At 41.2% G+C, this 22220-nt stretch overlaps 1 long non-coding RNA gene across 1 annotated transcript; it reads right to left on the bottom strand.

The window, feature by feature from the left end:
• Positions 1–1789: 1789 nt before the first annotated feature.
• Positions 1790–22198, bottom strand: LOC119142641. Its single transcript, XR_005102366.1, has 3 exons — positions 22131–22198; positions 15071–15168; positions 1790–2240 (listed from the first exon to the last, which is right to left on the bottom strand). It is a non-coding gene; the product is annotated as an uncharacterized LOC119142641 (long non-coding RNA).
• Between the last annotated feature and the right edge of the window lie 22 nt (positions 22199–22220).

Below are 22220 nucleotides of genomic sequence, written 5' to 3'. Positions count from 1 at the left end.
GTTCCTCCCCGGGTGCAGTACTTGGCATTTCCCCTTACTGAACTGCATGAGGTTTCTCACAGCCCATTTCTCTAGCTTGCTGAGGTCCCTCTGAAGGGCAGCACACCCACATGGTTTATCAGTCATTCCTCCCAGTTTTGTATTGTGCAAACGTGTTAAAGGTGCACTTTTTCCCATCATCCAGGTCATTAATGAAGATGTTAAACAGGATTGGCCCCAGTATGGACCCCTGGGGTACACCAGTAGTGACTTTCCTCCATCTGGACCTTGTGCCACTGACCACAGTCCTGTCAGCTTGGCATTTCAGGCAGTTTTCCATCCGCCTCCCTGTCACTTTATCTAACCCATACTTTCAATGTGATAGCTGCCGTTCCTTGTATCTCCACAATAGATGCTGAAGGCTGCATGGATATGGCATATGATATTATCCTCTCCCAGGCTCAAGTTTCTAAATGCATCTTGTGATTTCTGTCTTAAGGCATTGTAATGAACCTACCTATGTAGTTTCTCAAAACTTGAAAATAGTTGGATGCCTTCAAATCAAACTATATGGAAATGTTACAGTACAAAGTGGTAAGGGACTTGTAAGTATTGAACAAGGCACTTCATATTAGAGAATAATATGTTTCTTCAGAGCCAATATATGTATTTTTTATTCAAAGGCTACATAAATATGACTTCATTTAGAAAGTTAAGTTGAGGTTTTAAAAGCTAATGTAAAACTCTTAAAAGAATATGAAAGTAGGTAAGAATAAGAATACATTAATAGGTTTATGTGTCTTCCAGGCAGACCTGTGATTCATCTAGTTGAACAGCCTACCTCAGACAAGGACCAACATTTTATTACTCAGAAAAATACAAAATCCCTTTCATGTGCATATTGTCTGAATATAAAAAGTGCTGCATCCTCATGGTACTCCAGACTTACAGTGAATAGTGACGAGTGGCATATAAATCAGAGAAATGTTCTTGTAGTCCAGGTATGGAAAGTGAAGTATGTCTTGCTTGAAAATTTATCTTCTCTTGAAGACAAATTTGAAATTTATCTTCCCCTGCAAGAGAAGGGCACTTCTCATTTTAAACTGAGGCTTAAAGACTGAAAAGCTGAGTCAGCCTCAGGAGGTGCCTTTGTCTCTCCTTTGGCTAAAGATGGAGACTGTCTCAACAAGTTATGTGAGATGAACACAGTCTCTTGTGATTATTTTGTATCTAGAAGCGTATTAATGTCTAATTTTTTTAAAGTTAAAACCAAACTCACAAGCTGTGATATCTGATGACAATAAGTAATATAAACTCTGTATTTAGAAATACTAGTTATCCATTTCCCATACGTGGATGTTTTGGGCTCATTTCTGCTTATATTGACATGTCTAGTTTATCTTTGGCTTCAGCTGGAGTCCATTCAAGCTCTTCATGCTCTTTATAGATTTTCACAGGTCAAAGACTGCTGCTGCTTTCTTCTAAAACCCAGGAAAAGGGCACTAATAGCTTACTCTGTGTTCCCAGAAAGTCTAGCGTCCCTGGATTTTAACACTGCCAAATCTTTGGCAGTGTTTGGGCAGATTGTTCCATGTAAGACTTGATTAGTTAATGAAGACAGGATGCTTGTTACAAATACAATGCTGACTTCTTTTAGACATTCACACTTAGCCACTCAGGCTATTGCCACGTTATGAGAAATGTCAGTGTCACACTGGGAGCACAATTACGTATTCTTTATTTTATTTACTGCCATTTAAAAATTGTGCACAAAATGTGCTCAGCCACAGGAAAAAAAAACCACCCACTCAAAGTATTAATTACAGATTTTATTAAAAGCATACAGAAAACCTGAAGCGTAACCAAGCAAACGATCACTGTTCTCTCACCCTAGGAGAAGAGAGGAGGAGGGATTCCAGTGGCAGGGAGCTTAGTTGCTTTTGACAAGAAGGGAAACATAGACCTCCTAATTAACAGTGCAGTTAAAGAAGGGTGAGCAGCTTGCTGCCAAACATAACCACAGGGAAAACTGTAACTGCTGCAATCAAGAGCGTTATTTACCCAGTCAATAAAAACAGGCTGAAACAAATGACATAATGCCCTGAGTAACCATGGTCTGACAATAGGAAGTTACCAAGAAACATGGCTGCTGGTGGGTGGTTCCTCTCTCAGTCCTGAGGAGTGTGGGGTGACACAGGTACTGGACTGAGGGTGTCCTGTGTTGTATATGCAGTGGTGGGCACCGAGCTTGGATCTCATCCCTGTGAAATAACAGAAAGACCAAAGACAAAATCATGTCCACATGCTATGAATATCCAAAGGGAAATGATGGTCCAAAAACTCCCCAGCTATTGAGCAGAGTAAACTTTCAAGCTACAGGTGTTGAACTGCGCTGCACTGTTCTGGATTTTGTAATGAATCCCAGGAGATTTGTGACTTCATCTAACCATGACTAGAGATTAAATGAGGGTTTCCATTTACTCCAGCATTTTTGGGGTCAGGACTTTGTTAAAGAGCTAGCGAGCCTTTTTCACAACCTTAACAGCATCTTCCAGAGTGCCCCAGAAAGGAAGGAAAATCACTTTTACAAATCACAATCCTAAAGTGATTTGGCATGCATCAAAAAGCAAAACGATACTATATATGCTTTGGCTGACATTTACAAGGATACCAGAAAATGTCCCAGATTTACAGCTCCCTGGCTTTCCCTGGGCTACTCAGTGCTACTTAACTCAGTGTCAATGCTGAGTCCAGTGCTGTGTGCACTGTAAGCTGTAAGCCATTGATAATGGTCACAGCTAGCTGTGGGTTTGATTTTTTATTTCCCTGTCCATATCAGATTACCCAGAACACCTGTCATAGCCTCACATTATAGCCCATAGCTTAGGCCTACATTCTTGATGTCCTGATGTCTTGATATCACACAGATCAGTGACAAAATGTGGTTAAAAGAAAGCAATGACTACGTATTTGAGGAATACAGAATACTGTTCATCAGGTCACCAATTAAAGTCATAATGCATATAAAGTATTTATTTCTTGGCTTCAGAAATACTGATGCATTGAATATTGCAGCTAATATGTGATCAGATTTTCTCAGACTCTACCATACTCCTCCAGATGAAGAGTGCTCTGATGAGGAGGAAGCAGTGGTGTGAGTCAGACTAGCAGCGTCAATAAGGATTTTCAGGACTTTGATGCGAGAAAATATAGCAAAAAACCTAAAACTGTGCTGCAGGCAGGAGTTACATAGGTAACAGGAACCATCAACACACAAGCGGGAGCCTTGTTGTCTGCGAGAGAAGGTTTGGAGCTCAGCCCACTCAGCATTCCCAGAAGGGGACAGTTAGTACTGATGTAGATGAGCTCAACAAGAATGTAAATAAGGAGCCTTCTGACAAGGCCACGCTAACTGCTAAAAGGAAACAAACTGCTGAAGACATAAGACTCAAGGACACTAGGGTAAAATAATTGTGGTAGTGGGAGATTGTGACCTCCTACTCAGATGGCCCCCCCAAAGAGGGTGGATCCTCTGCTCAGGGAGCATGCATAGTAAATTTAAAATGAACTGTACCTTTAAATGGAAGCAAGAAAGCAGCTAACCAATAATTAGTTAGGAGGTGTAGACTTTGGGTGGAACTATAACCAGCTTCACTGTATGAAATATGTATTGTGAGTAAAATCAAGTGTGCAAGTTAGGAGGAGCAATCCCCCTTGCACCTGGCACTGTAATAAATATACCTGCTTTATAACTCCTTGAGTCGTAGAGTTTGATTCTGCACATCAACTTGGACTGACGTGTCATAGCTTTCAGCTCTAAAACTGCCTTTTTGATTAGCTTTGATGTAATCTTTTCAACTTCTGCAAACAAGAAAGCCAGCCAATAACTTTTGTGTCATGGCAGCTAAAAATAACAAGAAGCGTAATGGTCCAGGCACAATTAAAATGTTTTCCAGGTTTTAGACATCTAAGTACCTGTGTCCGCACTGAAGTCAGCTGCTTCGTTATTCAGACTGTCATTTCTACACAGCTCTTTGTGGACACAAAAGATGTTTCCAAGCAGATTCCCCATCAAGCAAGGCCCTTCTGATATTGCTTGTGCACACCCACCAGATGTGGGTCATTGTGCTGATAGATCCTCATTCCTCTCTTGTTTTTACAGGTTTGGCAACTACCTTAAGTTTCACCTCAAGCAAATAAGTAGAGGATTACACCTAGCAGATCTGTCTGACCTCATTTTCTCATCTGCACAGATGTGAAGTGAAAGTAATCTATGGAAACAACTAGATTTACAGTTGAGAAAAAAACATTAAGGGTAAATGAAAGATCTGACCCAGCTGGAAAATCTGCCTTTAAGTTCTTCCGTAAATTATTCAGGGTTTTCACTTTCTTAGAAAACAACTGGAGGGCAGGCTTCCCAGGTACCAGGGGCAAGGATAGAGCAATTAAAGTGTCTCACTATGCTCCCTGTGCCAGAAATGTAAACATTGCACAGTGCTTGCCATAAAGGCTGTCTCTGTGAGGTGAGGCTTGCCTACTAATGTGCGTTTGGTCAATGGGGCTGGGGAGCCAGACAGGTCAGTAGCCTTATCATATACCTCTGGCTACTGACTTGTAACATGCCTCAGCTGCACGTGTCACATGCATTCTGCAGCGTGGGGAAGATGTGGAGACTGGAGGGAAGTGGGGGAAACAGAGTATCTGCATAAAACCATAGGAAAGGCTAGCAGGAGACAGTTCAAGCTGAGCTGGGTGTCCTGTTACTGCTTTTTGAACTTTCTGTAATGTAAACACTGGGTAGGAGACAACTTTAACTTCATACAATGCACATAGCCTTTAGTTGGAGCACAGCAGCAATGGCAACTGCTCACAGCACACATCAGTCTCGTCTGTAAGTGCCATCATAATTTCAGAACACAGTAACAGTTGTCTCCTAAAAGTATATTATTTCATTGAGTGATGAATGGCATTGTGAAATATTACCTATAATCAGAACCCTTTATGGCGAAGCTCATTAAGTTCATGACAAATCTAGTGTTGACAGCACTTTAATTTTGTTTTATTGCCTCATTTTATCTCAACGATTTCTGTCTCTGGTTTACAGTTAATAATGAAAGACAGCAGAACTGCACTGTGCTTAAGAATCAGAAAAATAAGTATTCATCTTTTTAGAAGTCCCCGATTTAGGCCATAGGAACAGTGGGTACTAGACAATGCAGGCACTGAGAAGGTGATTAAAGTTTAATAAAACTGTCAAGTGAAATAAACCAATCTCCTTGCAAAACATTCTGTTTGCCAGGTGCTTGGATTTTAGCTGTTAAAAAATTCTCTTTCAACAGTCTGTTTAAATGTGCAGCAGACTAACGTTGTGACTGCCAAGTCACAATTCATTTTTTTGCATGATCTGTTGAGACTTGGTAATAAAAAAGACTACTAAAACGACACATTCAGAAGCCACTATAGGAAGTGCTACATAGAATAAATGCACTGTTAATGAGTTGCTACAAACATATTCCTATCTTTTACTGTCTAAGTTAGGCTTTGGAGCCTGGTCTTTCCCCACTGTCTTCACAGAAGAGGTTCTGATTCTCCACCCATATGGTCACCTGCAACTGTCCAAACTGTGTGTCATTACCAGTCTGATTTGATACAGCTTTCCAGCATTTTTTCCATATGCATGTGATTATACAAAATCCAAGGCAGTGAGCAATCAAACACATACCTCCCCATAGAAAATCTATAGTCCCTACAACCACCTGAAACAACCTTTCACTTAAGTTCAGCACAGAGCTCTATTAAACTGTAAAAACCACTCATTATTAGTGGATTAATAATTATTAATTGATCTGCTGTGCAGTACCTCAGGTAACATTTTAAGAATTTTGTTTACAAGTTGTATTCTCCAGAGACCTGTAGGTGAATTAATACAGAGTGATTCATAAATAACGTATTCCTGTGATTCTGCCCAACGTGTCAGTGTGGGTACCATATGTCAGACCTTTCCTCTGCATTCTCCAGCAGCCTTTCTGAAGAAAACAGGTCAAACAACAAACCGAGTTTCTTGAAGGCTGGGATGTTCCTAAGGGATTCATGGTTTCTTTAATGAGAACATCACCTCGCCTCTTGCAAAGTTTTGCAGTGTGGAGTGCATCAGCTCCCTGACGCAGAGGCAACCCTGACTGACAGGAGAGAGATACCTCAAATAATGAGGAAACCATCACACCCTGGTGCTGCTCTGAATTAAAGAGGCAGTCTGGCTCTCAGGAAGACGAGCTTTTTTTTGGGCCACATTGGAAACACTAAGTGGCCTTCAGAGGGGAGAAATACTCCACTGAACAAATCTGCCTGTGCAGCTCCCACCGGAACAGGCTCCTGCTTTTCTCTGATATCAGAGGCAGCCAGTAATATCCACCCAGCCAAATGCTCACTGCATAGGAAATTAAAGGGCTTAAAGCTAAACCTACAATGGTTTGAGTGTCACAGTGCTATCCGAGATATCCTGTCCCTCTCCCTTCGTTCTTCCCAATTATTATTACTCCTCAAGCTTGGAAGTTATTTTAAATTGTATTGCAAGGCTCTTGGGAGAAGGCTGAATGTCTCGTGTGTCTGTATTAGCTCAGCTCCATGCGTGAATTTTGTGTTCAGCGTGCAGGTATTGCTAGGGCTAGTACAGCAATACACACACACATAGGAAAGAGCTCTCTTAACAGGAGAGCATTAAATTCCCCTGCAAAATTCTTCTTCAAATTCTTGTTCAAAACAAAGATAGAAAAAATATGCAAAATTAAAAGTTCACGTGCATGTCAGCAAAGCTTGCATTTTTAATTTTCCCATTACTTTCTCTGTGCTTGTGACAAGATGTGCAAATTTATACAAAGCTTTAATTAGTACTGTGTGATGAGAACTGGAAAGCTTTATGAAAACACCCATTTACAATTTTATCTGGATGCTCCTAAAGATAATGAGATAAACCTTATATTTTTCCTTCCCCTGCGCTTGGCTTTTGAATAATCCTGCCGACATATACTGTACCATGTGCAGCATTATCTGTAGAAAACCACTGCAAAATTAAGATCATAAGAAAAATAAGATATGCGGTATTTAAGGAAAAATAATTTTGTTTCTTTATGCTTTTGACAATGGTTTTGAAAAGAGTGTATTTTGAAATCATGTGGAAAAGAGTGTGCACAGACTCTGAGTAAGGAAAATGCATGACTTTTTCAGGGAACAAAAATCTCCCTTTGTAGCAAGATCCATATCAACCATCGTGCCTGGCATTCAGCTGAGTCTGTGGCCAACAAGTCTCACTGAGGGAGAGCCCTGCTACCTGGAGAGGGGCTATTCCCCCACTCTCTTGGTAATAAACCCCCAAGGTCTGAATCCTCTGCCTGGTAGTAGAGATTAGGATTGTGCCAATATCCTTTCTTTCCTTGTGGCTCAACATAAAAAAATCCCACCAAAAACCTAAGAAGAAGGGATACTGAGATAAAATAAATATTTTCAGGCGTTTGCATTTATTTTATTCTGCTACAAAGGAAATGTTGGGTTGTTTTTTTTTCTGAGGGGTTGTTTTAGGACCATTGAAAAGTGTGAGGAATGACAGCCTAGATTCACAAAATTGTCAGTGCTGTTGGCAGCAGGCTCAGGTAATAGGCATCCCAAGTTAAGATGAGGGAGGCTTCATGTCAGATGTCTCCTTGACTAAGAGACACTAAAGGGGACCCTGTCCCCTTTCTGTGTTGTAATTACCATACAGGCTACTCCCAGCCACCTCAGCTCTAGAGCAGCGGTCAGGGGAGACCTTTATAAGAATGTCTTCAATTAGAAAAATTAAAGTGTAAATAGACTATGACACTGGGTGATGTAGTAATTTCATTTTTTGATTAGAGAGAAAAATACCTTTCTTGAGAAGGAATTTCAGTCTAATAATCTGGCCCACCAGGGGCTCTATACTCCGATTTCTGTATGTTAAACATCTCTTGGTGAAAAAGCTATATTTAGCAAAATTGAGATTTTCGTGCTCAGAATGCTGTCTAGAACAGGAGTGGTCACCCTCTCACTCTTGATTCGCATTGTCTCATGAGTCTAGAACAGTCCTCAGGCAGGAGATGGACCCCCCCAGGGGGCAGAAAGTGCTGAGGGGACTATTTGAATTCTCTGTGGTGGGAAAAAGCAAACCAGCATGTGCTGCTAAGGCTGCTATCACCACTTGCCCAGTGTAACCTCATCCTGCAAAAATGAAGTGCTGGGACCCTGGGAGAGTTGCTGCCACAAACTGGTCCCAAAGCTTACAGGAGATTCTGATATGCAGTTTGCAGGGTCAGGATCTTTTGGCTACCCACGATCTCGAACAATTTGTCACTGCTTCCCTTCCCACAGAGAGAGAGATGTTCTGGGTAGAAATGTATATGAATCATTGCAGACAGTAATTTTCTCCTGCAAATCTTTTGCAGGTGGTTTGCAACAAGGATGAAGCAAACTGTTCTGGCATCACATTTGCTTCCTACATGGGCTCAATGCACCTGCTTAATCCACAACCTCACACACACAGGGTTCTTTCAGACTGACTTTTGTTGATTGATGGAAGATGGAAGAGTCCATCTCTCCCTCTCGTGCTTTTATCACTGTTTGAACAAAGAGTTTTATTCTTGTTATCTCCCTCTGGTGAGCAATAAAAGATAAACCACAGGACTTATAAAGTCAAAGAAAAGCTAAGAGATGTAACTAAAGAAGAAAAACAAAGAGCTGGCTGCTGACAGGCAGGTAGGCAAAGCTGGTGGGGTGCTCCACAGCACACCTCTTCATGCCTAACAGCTGCAGGTAAGGTGAGAAGAAAAGCAGCAAAAAGATTACAAGGATGCTTCTCTCAAGTGCCCTTTGGTCTTTGTTTTAGCATTTGCCAGCCATCTTCTGTGGTGCAGAGATCTATATCTAGATTTTAAAAACATCTATAGCTTTTTTCTTACTTGAAAAAAAATGTTTTTTCTCAGTCTATTTCCAAGAAATGAATATTGCACCTGAAGCTCTATATAGATTTTAGCCCTACTGCTCTAAGATCCAAAATACCTGGTTCTCTAGCCTGCAGTCTTTTACCAAGTGACTGCAACATCTTCATAATTCCAATAGCATAGTACAACAGTGACCACCACACATTTCTTCATTTACACAGCTAGTTGTAGCACTGCTGGTATTAGCTACCAAGAGAGCTTCAAGCTGATGTACAGTCATGCTAATTAGCACTTGTGTACACATCAACTTGTAGAAACTCACACCAAAATTAAATACATGGGAGGCCACTCCCATCCACTGGTAACAGCTTGTCTAGGAATTCTTTCATAAGTCATTGTTTATCAAGAGCTACCTTCTCTATGCCTCTATTGTCATTTGTTTATTGAACAACACAGAACGTTTATATGCAACTTCCATCTGATTCTAGTCTCAGAAGTGAAGAGTAGATGAGTAATGCATATTCTTGCTTTACTGGCAGTCTCCAAATCACAAACCGAGTGTTTGTCCAGCTTTAATAAGAATCCAGTAAAGTGATAGGATTTAGTTTCATTTCCAAGAACACAGGCCATTATTTCTGGGAATTAACTTAATTTATTAACATTTGACTTGTTTGTAAAGGTGCTGTACATCAGGACCACCAAGGTATCACTAACGGTTTTCTCGCTTAGAATTTGCTTGAAGGACAGACAATCAAATTCAAGGTGATTGCTACGTGCAATTTAAGCTGTAATGCAGCCTCCTAATAACAGTTTCTATTCACTCATTGCAATGATGACTGCTGAGAAAGATAATACTGACACATGGTGAAGACTAAAGCAATAGAAAAAGATGGTATTGTCACATTATTCATTATTATTATGCCTTTTGCTAAAGGAACCAAACCGGGAAAGACAAGATAGAGATAAGCACGGTTTCAACACCATTTTTGGCAATGATAATAACATACTTGTATAAGACATTTCATTCAAAAGAGCTTTTTATACAGAGATTTTAATTACTTGCATACACCAGCAAAGGCATCACAGAAACTCAGCCATTTCTGAGGAACAGCCCACAGGGGTTCTACAGCAATGATACAGGACGAGCTGTGAAAGTCAGCTTCTCCAGCTGATACACAGGACTTGCTGCTCACAGTGACTCAAAACTGCAGGGTTAGTGCAGGCAGCTGCCTCCTGGCACAGAGGGATGGACCATGGGGGAAGGCTGGGAAATGCAAGGACTTCAAGTGTGGGACGTGGCAGGGGTGAAGTGAGATGGAGTTTGTCAGTTTTCAAGCAACTGCTGCTGGAGCAGCATGCATCTGCCCCCTGATCCCAGAGGCACAGCCCATGCATACACCAAGCCGGGCTGGACCATCCCGGTCCCCAGCTGCCTGGCGGGGGCTCCCCCACCATCCCTTGGGCCACCCAGTGCTCTCACACCTGCCAGCACCACTGCTAACACCCCAGCTGCTCTCAGCACACTGGTGCTCCACATCATTAGGCCATCATCACTCCAAATGTCCAAGAGTTATAACAGACGTACCACCTTCCTGCAGGTTTCCAAATTAATTGGTCCTTATTGTCACTTGTGCAAGGCATGCAGATACTTTGACAAAGAGAAAGCAGTGCCGGAGTGCCTGCTCGACCCACCCCCTGCACCACTCCTGGGCTTTCTCCAAATCCAGCTGTCAGCTCCCGCAACAGCTGTGCTCAGGGGAGCCAGGAATCAGCTCCTTGTGCACCGGCCACCTCTGTTACAGCTGTGGACAGCCAGCAAACCTAGAGACTTTTCATTCCTCCCAAATTCTTGACCATGAGGACATTCTGATCTGATAGTTCTAGGAATGCTGACGTTTTAAAAGAGCAGCAAAAGATGTGGTTTACAAGGCTACAGCTCTGGACCAACCTAGTTGCTAACACTTATACACAACAATCAACAGAGCCAAATCATTGATTCTTTATGGAATAGTTATTCAACAGGGAAACTGAAGAAATCGGTGTTTTTATGTAATACTGTGCATGATGGTGCACCTCTTTGCAACTGCTTTGTGGTTATGGTGCACTGGAGGCATTAGACTGTCTCAGCTCCAGCCCTAGAGGAGTGACAAAGGAGGATCAAAATATCTGCAAAGAGAAAAAGGCAACTGGATGAGAGACGTAGATTCAGCTTCTGCACCTGGGGATATCCTCACTCCTTCAGGTTTCTGAAAGACTGGGAAGCCTCATTCTCTTTTGTTTTGGGTCCGCACACAAGAGTTTTCATGTGCAGAGGACACCTTTCCAGGAGTCAGTGTGCAAATACACCCTGGTGGCTCTGTACACCTTCTTCTTTCTATCTGGAGATCGAAACTGCTTTGGTTTTCAAGGGCTTCACAGCAAACTTGGGTCTCACAGCGAGACACTTTCTGGGTTGTATGGAAATCGAATCACAAAGTATGAACAAGGCCTCGGACATATGTCCTTTTCTGCTTCCATTATAAGAGCTCCTGGCCCTCACCAACTCCAGCTGCTATTGCTGCTCCTCAGAAAGAGGTTACTGCACAAGGTGGATAATTTGCACTGGCCAGCAGCTGGTGGCAGTAAGCACCGCACCATGCTTTGTACTTCAAGAACACACATGGCAACAGCCTTTACAACAGTAAGCACGTCTAACAGTGGAAAAGTGGTGGGATTAGCTGAGGACTGTGTTCAATAATTTTAATAACAAATGTTTTATTCATAAGGCCCTATGACATTTACACATGTGTTTTCTAAGTAAAATGTTTCTTTTGAGAATGTGTCCACAAAGTAACACTATTGATTATGCTGATTATGGGTTAAGGCTTAAACAGTGTACTATAATAAGATAATTAGCTAGGGTTTTTTTGCAGTTAATGACAGAATTAGTCCAAGAAACTTCTGAACCGTCTTCATTTGATGTGGGTATTTCCAGCGTAATTGCTCAATCTGATTTAATTATACCACCTGGCTTCCAAGGTACTTTAGACTGACCAAGATTGACAATGAACACTTGTTAGCCCATTACTCTTAATAACATAAAACTTCCCATTACCTCATCAAGTTTGGAAAGTTTTCCCGTTTTACAGTCAGAAAGCGTATGTAAGCACTAGCCTGGAACAGGCTCTTTTTCCCTCCAGAGCCCTTACATTAGCACAGAATTACTGTTGCCTTGCCCAGGTAGTGCAATGTCCTGGATATCACTGAACTGTTAGTAAAACATTTCAGTTTTCCATACCTATATCGTACTGCATCAGTCATACATTGTCTTATATTTCCTCCTTATATGTGATATCAGCCCCACTAGCTTGTTTATGTTAGCTTCTTCTCTTTGTCCATCAGTCTCACGAAGTCTGGTTCATCACTCTTTATGTTAAGAGTCACAGTTTCATTGCATCTTAATACAATGCTATTTGAGTGTATTTGATATAAACTAACATCTAGGATCATTTGTAGGTCTTGACATCAGGTGCTATTACACAGATTAGTGTAGTCAGTGCTGGCTAACAAGAGAGCAGAACTACTGCTCAAGAGGCAAGAATGGTTTTAGAAAGGAGTATTCCCAGCATGTATTTAGGGAAATGCAGTATATGCCATACCTGTTGCTTTAAATGAGCATTCCTATTTTTATTATTGATTTTTAATTTCTTTCCAGATCTTTTTGGCTATAATCTTTTCCAGAAGGGAACATCAAAGATAGGGCAATAGCTAACAACACCAGAGAATGTTGCTCTTATAATACGTGCAAAACCTGAGGCAGAAGGACCTAATACAGAAAATGAGTGCTGTGTCAGAGGTGATATAAGCTGTCTTACTTGTACGTATTTCAAACTAGACCAAAGAACTAGAAGCTGTCTCACCTCTGATGTGTATAATCCTGTTAAGACAGAATTCAGTTCAATAGGGATTAACTCAAATTTAGGTTGCATTTGGCACCCTAGTTTCAGTCGAAAAGCATTTTTTATACAATCACTGTTTTCACACCTACCAAATAAAAATGTCTACAGGAATTACTTCTTTTTTAAAGGCTTCAAACAAAACAAGAAAATTATGTAAGCCACTGAACTACCCATCCTTGAAGCCGGGAGAACAATCTTCTGCTCTTGAATATCTGTAGTTTTACTCCGGCAGCTTTTGAAAATACTTGAAAAATTTATGCAGCAGACAAGAACAGTGGAACAGGTTCTGCTTGAGTAAATATGTATTGAATATTTATCGAATTTGAAGTGCTTTGCAAGTAAAACCCAGTCAGAATTAGTATCTTCAAATACGTGTTTTCTGTAAATTAGAACAAAGTAATCATTTGAACAGTTCAAGAAGGGACATGGCATATTGTGAAGAAAGTGAATTTACCTTTCACCATTACAGCTGATACTGTGTGGAGGAGTTATTTTCCTGGATAATGCAAGCCCCTATCCTCCAAATGCATGTGCCTCCTTACGCACAGAAGTGTACCTTTCTCACGGCACCTTAGTTTTGCAGAGTCGCTGTTCTCAGCAAAGAATGGTGATCCCTGTCCTATCACTTATTGTTAGCTTATGCTAACAAAAGAAATTAACTACTATCTACTATATACCTGAGAAATAGCTTAGAGGGTGTATTTTAGATCCTTAGGTTGCAAGTGGTGCCCCTTTTTCTCTGGCAGCAAGGCTATTCTGACAAGTTCCCCACCTCCACACTGCAGTTCATCATCCCATCAGGTCTGCAGATGTGACTGTGATGAGGACCTACCATGAACAGCATCAGTGGTGCTAAAAACTTGCCAAATCAAAGAAAAAGAAACAGTTCTTCACCAGTGGGTTCATTGATTGGTTTTTAAACCAGGATGATTTGACTGTTAAGGTAATTATGCCCTCAGCCTCTCTGCACTCCGCTAGTATGCAGACAGCATGAATTCCTGAGCTTTTGAAGAATTAAATTAATATTAGTTCACTTGAATTGCAAGAGGGAAAGTGAAAGGGTATTTTCGTCCTACAAGTACAGACTTCAAACAAGGTTAATTCCCTAAGAGCACGTATCAAGACCTATGCACATAAAAATCTAGACTTAATTATGCTGCATATTATATTTTCTTAAATATTTCAATAAATAAGTAATATTTGAGGGTAATAAAATAATTGTACTGGAATACAATAATGTCTCAAACACTGAGGGAATAAAAGGTATGAAAAATTTCTCATAAAAATGTAATCCTTGGGATATAACCTTGTTACTTGCATTTCAATATCATACAGACACTTTATCCAGCAGGTTAGAGTTCCCAGTGCTAGTTATTGGGACTTGTTTGTGTTAAATTAGCCCCAGAAGGATTTTCCTTGTAATCCCTGTATAAAAAGGAAAGATATTAAATATTTCAATTAAAATAATTTTGAAGTCTAATATACCTTCTAGAAAATTAAAAAAATACCTATTTCATTTCAGGAGAGTTCCATGTTCACTAAATTTAATACATAACTCTCCTTCACCCAAGAAGACTGAATGAAGAAAACAGGAATTTTACTGTAATTTATTTATACAATGGTGGAACAACATTCCAGTGCTTGTACTAGGTAATTTACCTAGGGAAGTACATAAAGCCAATAACAAAGAAACTTTTATTTAAAGTTCAAGTTTTATATATGCTTCAGGTGCTTAAGTGTTGTGGTTGCCAAGCTGGAATAACCATGAGGTATCTCTAAGTAAAGGATGCAGCCTTCTAACCTAGGAAAGAGGAATCAGCATAAGCACAGAGTGGTTAATGGGTCACAAATTCTCTACACACACTTGGACAAAATCCTACACATGTAGGTCCATTTACCACAGGGCAGTCCATAACACTGAGGATGTACGTAGGTGTCTGTACCATCACAGTCTCATTTTTTGCTGTTTTGGCGAATTTAAAATTAAATTCAATCATATTTACAAGTAATGTATTACCTAGCGTGTTTCCCTTGTACACTCAAGGCCAAGCTTTGCACTGAGCTCCCTATATAAGTATTAATAATGGAGCTGTGAACTTTCAGGTGACTTTTTCATTCAACTTTTATAGCCTCTGATTATGAGTTTTAATGAACTCTTAACCTTTGTTCTGTATTATACAGCTTTTGATTATGAAATTTACTGACCTTTGGTTGATATTGCCCATCTACAAAAACTCTGGAGATTCATTTCAGGTTCTGATGGCAGATTTCCTCCACTGAGCTGATAAATATAAATCCCATTCCTATAAACGAAAAATCACGGGCATTGGATTTACAGAAATAAAGAAAATTCAGAAACCTTTTAGTCTATGCATTAGCAAGCAAGGCAGTCAGAAGAGGGCTGTAAGACCAGAATTACTGAATAGAAATGTAATGGTGCATTTTTGCTAATAAAATCATGGTTAGAATTCACATTATGATTTCAAGTAGATATGTCCATAGTATAACCTTCACTGTTATGCAGAAATACTGAGAATAGGTTTAAGCATCTCTGTACTATCCTATAGTCTGCAGAATAGACAGACACTGAGCAAAACCTAATTTTCGCTGCAGTATTGTTTGATTTTAGGCTGACACCTCCGCACACTACATAGTTAGCCTTCTTTGCTTTCTGCAGTCTAGCCCATAAACTAGAGATAAGAAATTACAGAGAGCAGCAGAAAAGATTCTGTCAATGGTATTTCCAAGGACAGTGAACTGAAATTCATAAATAATTGAACTGTGATAGCAGAGCTAAATTCACCCCTGTTATAATGCCAAGGCCACAGCAACAGTTTACCAGGAAAGACAGTATGCCCACATCATCCAGGATCTCCTCTGGCTAGGTCCTCTAGATCAGGTTGGCCCAGTCCTAAAGGCTCTTATGACTAGTGTCAGAGCTGAAGTGGCACCTGAGCAAAGGCACTCCTGTTGGCTCTCCCTCTTCTTTCCCCCTGCTAGGGAGCCAGCCTGTCTGACACACAGTCCATGTCCATCCTGTCCCCATGGACCCTCGAAAAGTGTGTAGCAGAGCTGATTTTCAGAAGACAACACAACACTATTTGCTCTTTAATTTACTTTAATTTAAGGTTGACTGTGGCTCTGAACAGTCCCATGGCTTTCTTGGACTTCTCATCTGTATCGCCTGCTGTCTTTAGTCTACTATGGAGATGGCAAGCCCTTTCAGCACAGGAGCTTCCCCGCGTTTTTCTGCGTCTGTGAACCCCCCGCACAGGAATGTCATGGACAGGTAGGTTCTAGGAAATAATACCACCTCACTAGTAAATGAATATATAACTTTGCATATATTTAGAGACAATTTTTAAGCAGTTAGCAGCAAAATCAGTAAAAATAGCATCATAGAATCATAGAATCATTTAGGTTGGAAAAGACCTTTAGTCCAACTGTTTACCTAATACTGCCAAGGCCACCACTAAACTGCGTCCCTAAGTGCCACATCTACATGACTTTTAAATACCTACGGGGATGGGGACTCAGCCACTCCCCTGGGCAGCCTGTTCCAATGCTTGACAATGATTCTGGGGCAGACATTTTTCCGAACATCCAATCTAAACCTCGCCGGGTGCAACTTGAGGCTCTTTCCTCTTGTCCTATTGCTTGTTACCTGGGAGAAGAGACCGACCCCCACCTGCCTACAACCACTGTTCAGGCAGCTGTAGAGAGTGATAAGGTCTCCCCTCAGTCTCTTTTTCTCCAGATTAAACAACCCCAGTTCCTTTAGCTACTCCTCATCAGACTTGTGCTCCAGACCCTTCACCAGCTTCATTGTTCTTCTCTGGACGTGCTCCAGCCCCTCTACACCCCCCTTGCAGTGAGGGGCCCAAAACTGAACACAGGATTTGAGGTGCGACCTCACCAGTGCTGAGTACTGGGGGACGGTCACTGCCTTAGTCCTGCTGGACACACTGCTATGCTATTTTATATATACACACATATATGTGTATAATCTACATACCAGCCAGGATGCTGTTGGTCTTATTGGCCACCTGGGCACACTGCTGGCTCATGTTCAGCCGGCTGTCAGCCAGCACCCCCAGGTCCTTTTCCATCAGGCAGCTTTCCAGCCGCTCTGCCCCAGCCTGTAGCGCTGCCTGGGGCTGGTGTGACCTAAGGGCAGGACCCGGCACTGAGCCTTGTGGAACCTCATCCAACTGGCCTCGGCCCATGGGTCCAGCCTGTCCAGACCCCTCTGCAGAGCCTTCCTGCCCTCCAGCAGATCAGCACTCCCCCCTCAATTTGGTGTCACCTGCAAACTTACTGAGGGTGTACTCGATCCCCTCATTCAGATCATCAATAAAGACATTAAACAGGACTGGCCCCAGCACTGAGCCATGAGGAACACCCCTTGTGACCGGTCACCAGCAGGATGTAACTCCACTCACCACTACCCTTCAGACTCGGCTGTCCAGCCAGGTTTTTACCCAGTGAAGTGCACATCTGTCCAAGCCACAAGCAGCCAGTTTCTCCAGGAGAATGCTGTGGGAAATGGTGTCAAAGGCTTTACTAAGGTCCAGGTAGAGAACAGCCACAGCCTTTCCCTCATCCGCTAAGCGGGGTCACTTTGTCGTGGGAGATAAGGTTTGTCAAGCAGGACCTGCCTTTCATAACCCCATGCTGGCTGGGCCTGATCCCTTGGTTGTCCTGCACATGCCGCGTGATGGCACTCTGGGTGACCTGATCCACAACGTTGCCCAGCACTGGGGTCAGGCTGACAGGCCTGTAGTTCCCTGGATTCTCCTTGTGGATGGGTGTCACACTTGGTAGCCTCCACTCAACTGAAATAAACACATGAACAACTGCCTACAAGAATGAGAATAAGTGAAGAATTCACAACTCTGTTCATGCAGAAGTGTCAGCACGCAATAGTGTAGAACAAACGTCCAGAGTATTCAACTTTCCTAATACCTTCCAAGATGCTCCTTCAAATGACCTAAACCATCCACAGTTGTCACTGGCCATTTACATGGCATCTTATATCCAATAGCAAATACAAAGCAACACTACTTAGCCCACTTTTTTTTATTATTATTATTTACAAAATACTGCTTGTGTTGCACAGAAATTATTTCCCAAGCCTACTTGTCTCCTCCTTATGCATACCCATACCCATATCTTACTGGTCTTACTCCTCTGTGCTTTTTTTGCCACTAAGCTCCTTGCAGCTTGCTCTGGTCTTCAGCTGAATGGAAGCAAACTCTGTTTCTCATAAAGTGTCAGTCAGCCAAGGTTGCATATAATGGCAAAGCAGGGGTTTTAGCAAATTAGCCTCAGGATATTGGTTATCCTCCAAAAAGCTGAGAGGACAAGGTGGACCCAGCCCACAACTCTGCTCATAGTAGAAGCTCTGTGTAAGCCTCAGACTGTGTGAGCCAGCAGGGCCCAAGCTCCCCTGTCCCAGGTCTTCCCAGTCTCACCTCCATGTGGGCTGACACATGAAGGACTGGAAGGCTTATGCCACTGTGCATGGTAGCCTGGACTAGACAAATAAACATATTTCTTGAGTAGGGAGAAAAATGTGGTAATGTTCTAAAAAGTGCCTTTGTCCATTTAGAGGGCAAAGCAAGAGGTGGTGGGGTTACGCTTAATGAAGATAGGTAAGGCTTGGTGGGACGGATGGAAGGAGCTTGGTGGACATTCAGAAAGACTTTGTTGAATAAGTATGTTGTTCTGTATCTGAAAGGATGAAAATTCATATATCATCAAAACAACCTTGTAGCATTTCATGTTACTATCATAAACATATGCTTCCCTATAATGCTGCTTAAAGTAGCTTCTTGGGATTTTAAGCTGGAATCTGTTTCCCTGCTCATTGTGTTTACAGATTAGCCTATTATAGACATGTTCAGTAGCATCTGCATTTTACTGTACTGCATTTAATTGCTTTTGTAATGAAATAAACGAGGTTTGGGAGGTTTTCTACTGAGAAAAAACTAAAAGATCATTATAAGAATGACTCAAGGTCTGCTGAGTCCATGGCAAAGATTCAGTTTTCCTATTAATATCGCCTCAAATTTTAAGCAGAGTATGTAAAATGAATGTTTTTATTTTATTTTATTTATTTATTTACAAAACTCTCAAATTAAAATAATCATATATAATAATATATTAGCCTGTTTTGAAAGATGTAGACACATAATCAAATTTTTATCTTTTTAGATGAACAGGGAAATACTACATTTCGTACTCATTACCTGTAGGGCCAAATTATGCATCTCCAATTTAGAGACCTAAATGAAATGGATAGATTTTCAGATATATTAGGTATTCAAACATTCGTGTGCAACCCATTTCAAAACAGGACCATACCATTTAACTTACAGAGCAGACAGATTTTGCTGACAATCTTTCAAATAGCCCTAGTTTTTCTCAAAGCAATGTGAATACTGCCATCTAGCTATACAGTAACAGTATATCTTTAGGCCAGTTTTGCTAGACACAAACTTTCAGTTTCAGTTTAGAATAGAGCAGGACTGAGATATAAAAATTCCAGTTGGAGTTCTGTTAATTTAAAAATGGTGTAGACATCATTTATTATTAAAATATAGTATAATGTTATAAAATACAGTTTTGACAGAAAACTGAAAAGATCAGAACAAGATTAAAATCATTGCATCTGACGGTGAGCAAGCTATTCCTTGTGAATGACTTACATTACAAATGCAGGACCTCATTTTTCAAAGGTTTATACATGCCTTCAGTTGATTGGGGTAACTAATAAAGTTGAAACCACATGTTTGTAAATTGAAGTCTAGATCCTCTTTCCAGTTTGAGATTCATCTACCAAAGATCAGGATTTCTACAAAACACTTTGTCTAACAAATACCCTTATTATTTTGATCTATTAATTGTTTGGAAACTGTTTATATAGAGTGTCAGCTGAACACTCAGTATTCAAACCGTACTCTTTGAGTTCCATATTGAGGAATTTTTGGAAGCATATCATTGCATGTTCAAGATGTTGATACACCAAGCATCCTCCTCAGCACCTCTATGGGTAACCAAAGGATGAAGAAACAGAAGACAGGCACAGGACTTGCCCTGATACTGAGAAGGACATGAATGGTCTCAGCACCTAGTCTTGGGAACTAGAAGAATTGATTTCCACAGCCTGTTTCCACACATCATCCACAATATTATGTACAGGGCTGTGCAGAGCTAGACTGTTGTTTGGGATTACACAGTGGATAACTAGAATCATTCTGGTTGAGCTCCTGCCCATCAATTTGAGGAGCTTGTACTTCGAAAAACAAATTGAGACATGTGACTCCTTCAACTTTCTTCCCTAGGCAGAGATAACTGACGTAATTACATGACAGATATGCCACCTAATTACAAAACAGAGTCTCATTTCTAAGTACAAAGCTATCGGGAAAGTTATCCACTTCTCACCTGAGAAAGAAAGTCTACGTAATCTAGCACACACACAGTGGCACTCCAACTAGAAAGTGAATCCTATCCAAACACAGACTTACCTGAAACATAAAAGGAGAGAAAATCTACATAAGCAGATGTCTTTTAGCTAGTATTTCATATACCCTTACCAAACAAGACACGCTGTATGACATCTATTCCTGCACCGGACCAGTTCACAGAACTGTCTAGTCCAAAAACGGGCCAATATCAGATTCATCAAAGGAAGATGCAAGAAAACATGTTGTTACTCACAGACTAACAGCCCTCAGACCCGTTCTAATTCAAGCAACAGGAGGTTAGCCTGATTTTCAAATCGTGAAGAGCTGACACTACAAGACAAGCCAGAAGACAAGAAGACACTACAAGAAGACTGCCACAGGCAGGGCCCCAGATTGCCTCACCTAAATGATTAGGAAAACAGATGTTCTCCCAAGTCATCTGTAACAAAATCTTGATCTTTTTTCTTACATATAGTATATCACAAGGCCCTAAATCTGCCAATACAATTTTTGGAATAACTTACTTTGAAGTTTGGGTATGCGTATTTTTGTACACATACACAGAGCTGAATGAGAGTTACAGCTTCTTAAGAAATAGGGAAGAGACTACATGCGTTCAAGTGATTAACGCAACTTATCACAGATGCCCAACCACTCTTGTCCACTGAAAAACAGTAGAAAAAACAACACTTGATATCATTAGGGCTATGCATTATTTTTCAGTTTGACACATTAGTACTTGGTGGTGTGAGCCACAAAAAGCCAGAAGACAAGAATTGCTCTTTCATGTTCCCAGAGAAACGAATTCATGAGGTAAAATCAGCATGCAGACAACTGTTCCTCCACAACATTAAGAGCATTAAAAAAAAATGTTTAATTGTGGATACAGTGTGAGATACACTGCTTTGTAATTCTGCATTTTCAAGTTTGCATTTTTAATCTTCTGTGTAGCCTCCCCCCCCCCAATAAAAAAAACCAAACCACCTCCAAAAAAAACAGGAAAAATTGCATAACTCAGAATATTCATCATCGTCATTATCATTATTATTATTATTAGTAATAGTAATAAAAAAATCACTTCCAGGCTTGTGAAGTGCAGAGTCCTTGCCCCTGAATGGTCTCTTTTTTGACAGCAGCATAATTTGCACCTTTGATGCTAAAGGAAAAAAGGTGAAATATATTTCACCACCTCCACTGCTCTCTGCAGTCTGACTGTATGTCAAATCATTTTGGAAAACACATAGCTGCCATCTAATAAAGTGGCCCACTATTCCAAGTGTGACAAAGAGGCATGCTAGCACGCTTCATCAGCATTTGAATTTGTTTTTCCTCTGAACTGAACAAGCAGCACCTCAATATTGTAATCAACATTTGTGAATAATTCAAGTTCTGTCGTGCCCAGCTTCACTATAATCTGTTCCAACAGGGATGTGTTTAGCTATAAACCACCCAAGAGAAGAGCTTTGCTACCACCGGTCTTTACAGAGACAGAGCCAGGTATTTCCCTGGTAGTACTCTCTTCTGACCATTTTTGTCAACTTAATGTGCTGCTTAATTAACAAACTGAACTCCCAGTCCACTGAAGCTGGTACATTCTGCAGAGTCTCCCTGGTTCTCACGTTCCCGTCTCCATTGCAGCAGATCCTGCCGCAGCAGACCCTCCAAGAGCGCTGACCCCTTTCCAGAAAAAAATTCCCTTAGGCTGGACTCGAGGACCATGCTTACGGCATGCCTGAAGGCTGGGAATGTTACATGTGGGGTCCCATAAAATGGTCCAGGTTTTCTGTGCTTACCCGGTGGGTATCCTTATCCAACATCACCACACAGCGCATTACGCTCCCATGCTGCCCCCCGGCTCGCCCCCGGAGCGCCGCTCCCGCCGC

The sequence above is a fragment of the Falco rusticolus genome, chromosome 2, assembly GCF_015220075.1.
Source record: "Falco rusticolus isolate bFalRus1 chromosome 2, bFalRus1.pri, whole genome shotgun sequence".
Classification (NCBI taxonomy): Eukaryota; Metazoa; Chordata; class Aves; order Falconiformes; family Falconidae; genus Falco; species Falco rusticolus.
This window is presented reverse-complemented; position numbering and strand designations above follow the sequence as displayed.